This window comes from Anomaloglossus baeobatrachus, chromosome 5 (genome assembly GCF_048569485.1).
Source record: "Anomaloglossus baeobatrachus isolate aAnoBae1 chromosome 5, aAnoBae1.hap1, whole genome shotgun sequence".
Lineage (NCBI taxonomy): Eukaryota > Metazoa > Chordata > Amphibia > Anura > Aromobatidae > Anomaloglossus > Anomaloglossus baeobatrachus.
In genome coordinates this window covers 183227083-183235074 of record NC_134357.1, presented here as the reverse complement: position 1 = coordinate 183235074, position 7992 = coordinate 183227083, and the positions used below count along the sequence as shown (strand labels likewise).

Sequence of the window (7992 nt, the reverse complement as noted above, 5' to 3'; positions counted from 1 at the left end):
TCACCTCCGCAGCTGTGATCCGATCGCAAGATCAAGAGCAGTGCTGCCCTGGCTACATTCTCTGTTACATCGAGCTAGTGGCAGAAATGAAAACAGCTCATCGGTGGTGGTTACAGAAAGATCAGCACTATCATAAAGCTGGATAACCCCTTTAACTTAATAAGCATTTTTTGTATTACATTTTACATTTCTTCTTCTAGGTTATCCGGAAATTCCAGGACTAAATCCACAACTCATTAGTAATAAGAAAGACAGTCTACCCCTACCTAATGGAGATTTATTAGACACGACTTCAACAGTTGGAAATAAACCCATTGTACCAGAATTAGGAATTTCAGGTATATTAAACACTTGAATATTATCTAAATATGTATTTATAGCAGAACAAGGGTTGGGTATGTGAAGTTATACTAGAACCATGTCATTCTTTCTCCCTATGTGTGTACTTTGCTAAAATGGTTTCCATAATCAATAAAATGTCTATAGTCACAGTATGTGCCGAATGACAATGTGTCACAATTCTGCTTTTACCAGCTTCAATGGTTGGCATGTTACTAACAAGTATACAATTTGCATATATCCAGCCACATTCTGACTAGACTTGTCTTGCTTTGCTCAAGTCACTTCTATTGGATAAGGCCGCTTGTATGTCTTGTCAGTACATGATGGCATGTATCCAAATTACTGTGCCAGCTCTGGAGAATCTTGACAGTGTACAGTGCATGTGCTGTTAAGGCCCCGGTACACGCAATGACATATCTAACGATATATTGCCGGGGTCACGGATTTTATGACGCACATCCAGCATCGTTAGCGACGTTGTTGCGTGTGACACCAACGAGCGTCCCTTAACGACGGAAAATACTCACCAAATCGTCCATCGTTGACACATCGTTCATTTTAAAAAAATCGTTGGTTGTTGATGACGCAGGTTGTTCGTCGTTTCCGTGGCAGCACACATCGCTATGTGTGACACCTCGGGAATGACGAACTACAGCGTACCTGTGTCCTCAATGAGCACCGAGGTGGGAGTGATGGAGATGCGGCTGCTCTCCGCCCCTCCACTTCTATTGGCAGGCCACTCTGTGACATCGCTGTGATGCCAAACGAACCTCCCCCTTTCAGGGGAGGTTGTTCACCGCCCACAGTGACGTCGTTAGGACAAGTGAGATTGTGCGCCACGGGCATCGATTTGCCCGTGACGCACAAACGACAGGGACGGGTGCCTTCGCTAGCGATATTGCTCCGTGTAAAGCCCCCTTTAGATTCGAAAGTCTGTTGTCATATAGAGTGACTGCAGACTTGAACCCCAACCCTGGACTACCCCTTTAACTAACTTCTGTTTGCAAATTAGATCCTGCATTCTACATACAGGTTGGTAGAAAAGCAACTGAGTTTGCTTACTGGGTCATTCCACATCAAGTGGACCAGTTTTAAAAATCGTCCCCACTCGACCTTCTCCGATTTTATTGAAAATTTATAAGGATGTACATGTATGTTTGAAAAGAGGTTCTGTAAATTTTTAGGGCCAGATCTCAAATACATTGGGCACTGTTGACCTTTCACTGGAGGTTCCACCAAGGCTGCGGCTTCAGCTAAGAGGATTTTGCAAAGTTTGGCACATAGCCATTAGAGTTGTATACTGGCTATGATGCTGAAATTTGGCATACTAGCTCAACTTTTGCTGCTAAACACGATAAAATTATTACCGGCTTTGACAAAACAATATTTCGGCCGCAATTTTGTGTCAAAGTAGCTTGTTAAACGCCTAGCATAAAATTTATGCCTAACTTTGCCCATATATAACTCAAGACCAAAAACCAATAGTAACTGGTGCTTTGCCCTGTACACCAAACATCTTCATGACTTTACATTGCTGCAATATCACGGTCAAAGCATATGTATTTGTGGAAATATTCACACCCACATGAAAAACTTAAAAAAACGAATTTTACCTATTTTTAGGTCAAATTTCTCAAAAAGGGTACCCCTAAAATATATTATATATTATATATAATTCTGATATCATTAGAAAGAGCACATTTTTCTCTACAAGGTTTCATTGTTTGTTTTTTTTTGGAGTCTCTCAGTTTAAGAAAAGAAAAATGCCACTGAACTTGGTGTTATTTATTAATACGCAATGAATGGTAACTGCACTATTCAAACCCTTGCGTTGGTCCATGGTGGTTATACCACAACCAATTCCCTAAGAATTGGTATTATAATCCTATTAAGAATTTTAATAATGCTGTCTTTTGAGAATTGGCAGCCCCATCGCCTAGGAGCCATGTCCAATAGCCATGCAAGGCCAGCCGTGGGCGGTCTCTTTATCGAAGGTTCCAAAGCCTGAGGGTGGGTGTCTTTGCCTAGGATTCCAAGCCTAATAATGGGTATCTTTTGTTGGTTCCCAAGCCATAATGTTCAGTCTAAGTGGTCTGGAATTGTTGCTGAATTTGCAACATAATCGGTTCAGAGAAGCTGTATTGTCCGTCCCATTGCTGTTGCAGCTGGTGCTTGAATTATTGCAATCATTGATTGCTCGGGAATCCAGCATGTATCATTTCTCACAGGCCAGTGAAAGAAGCTAGCTGGTCCATGAGGATGCATAAAAATTATTAATGCATCATGGTCATCGACTGAAATTTCAGAAATATTTCCAATCCACCAGTTCCTTTCGTAAATGCAGGCAATGTATTGCCCTGGCTGGAGGTTTGCAATTGGCACAAAAGGCACTTCTGATCTGACAGATCTATCTACATGGGCAATGAAAGATGATGGGTCATTTGACACTCTTGAAACGTGAATCTTTTTGTCATCAATTGGCACAAACTGGTGATTTTCTCTTGTTCCAGCAATTGTATGTCCATCTTTGAACCTTTCCTCTTGAACTACCCCTATTTCGTCAATTTTTTCTTTTGGAACAAAAAAAAAACTTGATTCCATGCAGTTGCTCGTTGCAAAAGTTGAATAAATCCACCGGGGTCAGTATTTGGTTTTCAGTTGGGCGTTGAAGACTGGCACGAGCTGCCAACCTCTTTGCTGTCCCTCCAATCCCATCACAGGGCGACTTTCCATGACTGGTACAAAAAAAATTCCATTCAGCGCTGATATTGAAATCAGCATTGTGGTGGCACAAGTTGAGAAAATATTTGAAATTTTTGTACTGGGCTGGAGATCCATCGCTGAAGTAGTGGATATGACGAATCCCATAGATGAGAGTCTTGAGATACTCCACAATTACTGTTAAGAAAGTGTGGACTGCAACTGTGTCATGTCGTGAGCAATCACTGATTAGTTATTATTAGTTATTATTATTATTCATTAACTTTTCATAAATTAAAAGGTTTATAGGTTTTTGATTATAATAGATATTGCTAGCAACAATACAACTCTGTAACATGTGATAAGAATCTGAAAATTAAACACAAAATCAATGCATAAATAACACCAAGTTCAGTGGCATTTTTCTTTTCTTAAACTGAGAGACTCCAAAAAAACAAAAACAATGATCCTTGTTGAGAAAAATGTGCTCTTTCTAATGATATCAGAATTAATATATTTTAGGGGTTCCCTTTTTGAGAAATTTGACCTAAAAATAGGTAAAATTAGTTTTTTTAAGTTTGTCATCATATGTGGGAGTGAATATTTCCACAAATTCATATGCTTTGACCGTGATATTGCAGCAATGCAAAGTCATGTAGATGTTTGGTGTACAGGGCAAAGCATCACCAGTCACTATTGGTTTTTGGTCTTGAGTTATATATGGGCAAAGTTAGGCGTTTTACAAGCTACTTTGACACAAAATTGCGGCCGAAATATTGTTTTGTCATAGCCAGTAATTATTTTATCGTGTTTATCAGCAAAAGTTGAGCTAGTATGCCAAATTTCAGCATCATAGCCAGTATAGAACTCTAATGGCTATGTGCCAAAGTTTGCAAAATTCTCTTAGCTGAAGCCGCAGGCTTGGTGGAACCTCCAGTGAAAGGTCAACAGTGCCCAATGTATTTGAGATCTGGCCCTAAATATTTACAGAACCTCTTTTCAAACATACATGTACATCCTTATAAATTTTCAGCAAAATCGGAGAAGGTTGAGCGGGGACCACTGGTCCACTAGACATGGAATGACCCTACTGCCACATCTCTACTGAAGAATATGTAGAAAATCATGGACTGTCCTTCCCGCCTGCTGCCACTTCTCCTTGATCAGAGCTCTGCTTGTGCTCACTGTTTAAATCTCACTAGTGAAAACAGCTGATGGTTGAGGAGACAGATCAGTAATGTAATAAAACTGCACAAAATCTTTAACACAAAAGTACTCGTTCTACATTTCCAATTTCTATCTTTCAGGTTTAACCGATATTCCACAAGTAAATCCACTGCCCATTATAAATGCAACAGACAGTCTACCTTTACTTAATGGAGATTTATCAATCAATGCTGCAACTATTGGAAATAAACCCTCCGTTCCAAAATTAGGAGTTCCAGGTATATAATATACAGTATCTAAATGTGTCTAAAGAAACTTGTCTTTTTTTTTAAGGACAAAAAATGGCAAACCACAACAAAAGAAAGATTTATAAATGTGGTATTTATACAGGACAGTGACCAATATTTAAGGAAAAAAAATGTTTTTTTATTCATTCTGCCTCTAAAAAAAAGGTGTAATGAAGAGTGATCAAAAAGTCATATGTCACAAATTGGTGCCAATGAAAATTAGATCTTGTTTTGCAAAAAAATAATCTGTCACATAGCTCCATTGACAGCGCAAGATTAATGACTCAGAATTTTGTGACATTACAGATAATTTTTTAATTGCACTTAATGAACAACAGTAATAAAACAAATAAAACTGTGTAAATTTAGTATCACTGTAATCATATTGACTCACAGAATAAAATGATCACTTTACTTCTGGAACATGTGAATGGCATAAAATTCAAAACACAAAAGAGGTGGAGAAAACAGGGAGGGAGCACTTTCTCCCCATCTCCTCCTCTGCCTGTCACTGCGTACATCGTACTGCGGTCGGGTGAAATGCGAGTGCAGTGCAATGTTTTACATACACCCATACACTTGTATGGCTGCGTGTGATCCAATATAAGCTGCCAAGTTCAGTATGCTGCAATTCTTTTTTTATGCCGATATGTCATGAGAAATCAATCGCAGATGGACACTGCCCCATAGTTTTACATTGGTGTAAGTGCAATATGATGTTTTATCGAATTGCACTCGTCCATGTAAATCGTAAGTGGAGCTGAAGCCTTAAGCATTCTGTCACATCTTTATCCTTTTAAAGTAAAACATTCTCATAACTATTCTGTGTAAATGCAGAAATTGTCTATACTGTATCTTGATGATAGTTGTCAAAATAGGATTGGTTGCAGTGGGTTTCGATAAAGTACATCTTTAATAATTATATTAATACTAGAAATAGACCAGATGCTATCGCATTGGGAGTGCAGGGAAATGAACATCTGTCTATACTTAGTGGTGTGACAGGAGCAGTGGACATGTGTCACACTGTTTGAGCTTTGCAACATATCTGTTGTATGTCATCCCTCCGCATTTGTGTATTGTATGTGTTGTATGCAGTGCCAGCAGTGAGAAAATCTGAGGTCAGACTCCAGGGCTTCCACAATCACTTTCTCCCGACTCGTGTGACAGCGGGCGGGGAGGCCCCTGGAGTGACCTTAGCTAACTTTAGTCATGGCAGCAGGCTGACTCTGGAGTTTTTTCTTTCTCTCTCTCTCTTGCTCCCCCTCTCTCTCATCAGTGCCGCCATGTCTCGCCATGTCTCGTCAGTGCCACCATGTCTCGTCAGTGCCACCATGTCTCGTAATATCTTGCCAGTGCCGCCATGTCTTGCCAGTGTCGCCATGTCTCATCGCTCGCCGCAACATCGTTCAAGGCATGGCGATGTCAGGCAAGGGCGGACATACCCGGCCACACCTCCTTACTGCTCCGTGACATCGCAAACACCAACACCTCATTATACCTAGCTGTGGTATGGGTAGCACAATGTTAGACTGAGAGCAGAATTGTGCTTACTCAGCCCGCAATTTGGGTTCCGCCTGCACTGTTGTCCCTGGTTACCATGGCTATGATGTGGGCGCGAACTGACTGTGCTGCAGTGCATTGTGGGATACGGTTACATCTGCAACTGGCAATTATGTATGTAGATGTAGAAGCTCAGTCTGAGTGGATCTCCATTATGACGTGAACCGTGTTATAATATCATTGACACTATTAAGTATCTGAAAAATTTAGAGAACACACACATATTAAATGCTTAATGTTACCTAAGAATGGATTATCTACACAATACTCATATCTTTCTTCAAAATATGAGAGAAAAGCATTACCATGCTGTGGGTGGATGGAACCGGAGCCCTTTACAGCTCCTTCTTTCTGTCTACACCCCTTTCTATCAAACTACAGTAGAATATATTATGAGATCAGAAAAATTACAGTCCATCGCACATGAAATGAATACATTCCTTGCTTCTGTCAGTTTATATGTAAGTTATTAGCAGACTGACTCCCTATTTTTTGCAGAATTCCCGTATATAAATTCTCTATGTCTATATTGGCTTTTACAAAATCTTCCGCTGCTCAAAATTTTGTTGCACTTCCAAAAAAGCATTTATGTCGTATATTAAGTGGGGGATTTTTTTCCAGTAGAGGGTGAAATAACCAAGTGATATAACTTGACAATGGCTGTATGGCGGAAATTTGTCCATAGTATTATTTTAGGGTAAATGTAACTTGATCATTACTTTTATTAACTCTTTATTGTAGAAGTAATAAAAAAAACCCCACCAATTATGTTTAAATTTTACCCCATTTAGTTTGTTGCAGAAATAATGGGCTGGCTTTTTTCCGTGGGTCAGAACAATTATGGTGATGCCAAATGTATCTAGTTTTACTTATTTTTATCAGTTTAATACAAAAAAAACATTGAAAAAGACAGATTTGTTTTTGGGTCATCATATCCCCTTAAGTTTTTACCTGTCACTCCTTAGATGTCACAGTTGCAGAACCTGAGGGGTTAAATTGTCCACAGTTACAATGGGAGTTCTTCTTTATATTACTGCCATCTCCAACTCTTGTGATCGAACTATACCTGTGACATATATGTAAAGTGATTAAAGGGGAACCCTTCTCTATCTTTTCCATGCTATTTTGTGCTTCATTCCTTAAGGTTCATCTGAAATTCCGGGACTGAATCCTCTTCCAATTACTAATGAAAAAACCTGTCTACATCTACCTAAAGAAGATTTATCTGCTAGGGATAAAGCGGAATTAGGAGGTATGGTTTTCATGTAGAAAGTAAATTTGATTGGCGGGATTTGACTGCCAAATTCAAAACTGGTCACAACTTTTAACATACAGTACTTCACAAAAGTGAGTACACCCCTCACATTTTATTATATCTTTTCATGGGACAACACTGTAGATCTAACATTTTGCTACAATGTAAAGTAGTGAGTGTCCAACTTGTATAACAGTGTAAATTTAGTGTGATCTCTAAATGACTCAAGACACAGCCATTAATGTCTAAATTGCTGGCAATAAAAGTGAGTACACCCCTAAGTGAAAATGGCCAAATTTGCTCTGTTATGCAAACCGAACACAGACATTTTTAAATTGTATTAAAGTGTCATATCTTCAGTGCTGTCCTATGAAAAGATATTATAAAACATTTACAAAAATGTGTGGTGTGCTCACTTTAGTGAGTTACTGTATCTCTCTAGATCAAGAGCAGACACAGAGAGAAGAGGGTCCCTAAGCAAGAACAATAAAGGAGCCATCTGGAGTTCAATAATGTGTGTCTGTGACAGAAGCTGTTTACTGCTTTGGAGGTGAAAATACACCCCCCCCCCATTATTTCTTGGGCCCCTGAGCAGCTGCATAGATTGTACCAATGGAATGTTCACCCCTGCTATGAATAGATTTACATTAATGATGAGCGGGTTTCGAAATACTCGGA

At 39.3% G+C, this 7992-nt stretch overlaps 1 long non-coding RNA gene across 1 annotated transcript; it reads left to right on the top strand.

Moving 5' to 3' along the window:
* Nucleotides 1–205: 205 nt before the first annotated feature.
* On the top strand, nucleotides 206–7271 carry LOC142309849 (uncharacterized). The gene is made up of 3 exons (XR_012754014.1): nucleotides 206–338; nucleotides 4350–4487; nucleotides 7204–7271. It is a non-coding gene; the product is annotated as an uncharacterized LOC142309849 (long non-coding RNA).
* Nucleotides 7272–7992: the final 721 nt, after the last annotated feature.